The sequence below is a fragment of the Phalaenopsis equestris genome, unplaced genomic scaffold (genome assembly GCF_001263595.1).
Source record: "Phalaenopsis equestris unplaced genomic scaffold, ASM126359v1 Scaffold203729, whole genome shotgun sequence".
Taxonomy (NCBI): Eukaryota; Viridiplantae; Streptophyta; class Magnoliopsida; order Asparagales; family Orchidaceae; genus Phalaenopsis; species Phalaenopsis equestris.
Genome location: NW_018223334.1, coordinates 81,351 through 84,069, shown reverse-complemented (window position 1 = coordinate 84,069; position 2,719 = coordinate 81,351). Strand labels below are relative to the sequence as shown.

Here is a 2,719-nt window from a genome sequence, read left to right as displayed (position 1 = left end):
ATATATATATATGCCACAAGCAGTGGCCTGTTGGTTGGCGGGGTTCATTGGCACATTACGAGGGCTGTTATCATGGAGTTCATATGCATGGAGATATGGAATTCCCTATAAGAATTTCTTAAAGGATTTTTTAAATAAATTTTCTCCGTGGTTGTTAGACATTGAAATTAGAATGGATATTTTAGAAGGGATTCCTCATAGTGGAACTATTCATCACCATTCATATGCATGGAGATATGGAATTCCCTATAAGAATTCTTAAAGGATTTTTTAAATAAATTTTCTCCGTGGTTGTTAGACATTGAAATTAGAATGGATATTTTATAAGGGATTCCTCATAGTGGAACTATTCATCACCATTCTTTCATGAACTGAGATATGTAGTTATAAGTCTATATCATGGATGAAGAATTGTATTCATAAGAAAACAAATTTCATTGCAAAATAATAGTGTTGAGGAATTTTGTTGGGATTGAGAATTGTTTGGGGCTTCGATTGGTTCACAATAGAAATCATCACCTGAAAAATAGAACACCGATTCGAAAAATCCAGAGCAAAAAATTGAACAAAAACACAATAAGGTAATTTAAGAAAAGTATATCAGAGTTTAACGTAGAGAAATTTGAGAACGAGAAAAAATTATAGAGCTATACCACACCAAAACTTCACTATAAATGAGAAAAACGTACAAATATATGCACTCAAATCTTCTTTCTATAGTCATTGGAACTTACAGAACTTCGTTCCAAACTTTCCTCTCAACCTCAGAATGGAAAGCCCTTGCACCAAAATCTCCTACTCAACAATTCACCTTCATGGAGAAATCCTGTCGAGAAATAACACATGCGAGATTATAACCATCATCGCTCAAATCAAAACTTATGAACCGAATCCAAAGAAAATTGTTTCGACAACGTAGATATGTTTAGAAGAGGCATAATCAGTTCATTTAATCGAGAAGACAACGTGGAAGAAACGAATCCGCGACATGGTTATGCAGTTGTTTGACATGGGTATGCCATCCTTTGCTGCCAGCATAACTCTAACAATTATCAACTTCATCATAAGAGAAAAAATCTCGGTGTAGCCCACTCTTTCTTTTTGTTGAATTCCTTTAATAATAAGATTTTCCTTATAGCAATTGTTTCCATCTAACTCTTTTTTCAGCTTGTAAACTCAATTGTTGTGTTAAGCTCTTTTGTCATCTAGTAATATTGCCAAATTCCATGTCTGATTTTACATTAAAGACTACATCTTGACATCCATGATAAACTATCACTTCTTTGAATCTTCAACTTGAGTAGTTTTATCATAGCACTTTGGTTCACCACTATCTGTTAGCAAAAAATAATACAAAGAAGGAGAATACATCTGTGTCAATCGAGTAACTCTGTTGGACCTCCCGACTTAAGTAGCAGATGTTTGAGAAACTTTCTGTGCTTCATCTGATTGAACACTTCTTCTTTCTCCTTCATCATGATTACCAGTATCTTCTATCTCAACCTACTTGGACCCTTCATAAGTAACTGACGGTCAATCCTAAGTTATGATATTGTCCATTTACATTTTAATTTCATTGAAAGTGACATTCATACTCCTAATGTACTTTTGATTCTAATAGTCTCAGAATTTGTACCCAAATTCATTTGGTTCATACCTAATGAAAGTGCACTTTACAAATTTCGAGTCAAGTTTACTTCTGGACTTTGCATCAACATGTACATATGCAAATCAACCAAATGTCTTCAAGTGAGTTTCTTTTTTGTCACTTTAGGCTTCTTTAGGTAAACTTGTCGAAAAGTGGAGGGTTGCATTAGGTAATCGACAGCCAGCGTAAAACTTGTCGGTGAAATCATGACATGAATCCTTTTGATCATTGTGTAAGTGCTAGGGCGTCCCCTGGAAGCGACGCGCTATATAGCCTGAATACAGTGAAAAGTGTGCAAGGGCCACTACACCCGGGCGCGGGTGTAGTGTTAAATAAGCAAGGGTTCCCACATTACGGGCGAATGCGGGTAAAGAAGTTAGTCCATGAAACTAATGAAACTAATATTAGGATAGGATCTTGGAATATAGGCACTCTCAATGGTAAATTAATGGAATTAGTTGATATTATGATTCATAGGAAAATTAATATCTTATGTATTCAAGAAACTAAGTGGGTGGGAGAAAAGGCTAAGGAGATTGATAATTTAGGTTTTAAACTTTGGTATTCTGGTAAGAGTCGCACTAGAAATGGTGTAGGTGTAATTATAGATAAGAGTTTGAAAGATAATGTTGTAAAAATTAATAGAGTTGGTGATAGAATTATAGCCCTTAAGATTATCATTGATACTAAGATTTTTAATATTATAAGTGTTTATGCTCCTCAAATAGGTTTAGATACAGAGTCTAAAGATAAATTTTGGAATGACTTAGAAGACTTAATACAAATGATACCTCTTGAAGAAAGAATTTTTATTGGAGGAGATTTAAATGGACATGTCGGTAGAGTGGTAGAAGATTTCAGAAATATTCATGGTGGCTACGGTTTTGGAGTAACTAATGAAGAAGGTAAAGTTATTTTAGATTTTGCTTTAGCGTTTGATTTTGTTATTACTAATACTTTATTCAAGAAAAGGGATGAACATCTTATTACTTATAAGAGTGGATCTAATAAAACACAAATTGATTATCTTCTTATGAGAAGAAGAGATCGTCGTGATTGTAAAGATTGTAA

At 33.9% G+C, this 2,719-nt stretch overlaps 1 protein-coding gene across 3 annotated transcripts in view; it reads left to right on the top strand.

Annotated features, from left to right (window-relative positions):
- The window catches only part of LOC110036203 (bifunctional aspartokinase/homoserine dehydrogenase 1), a 59,540-nt gene that overhangs the window by 901 nt on the left and 55,920 nt on the right, over positions 1 to 2,719 (top strand). The gene's annotated exons all lie outside the window — the stretch shown is intronic.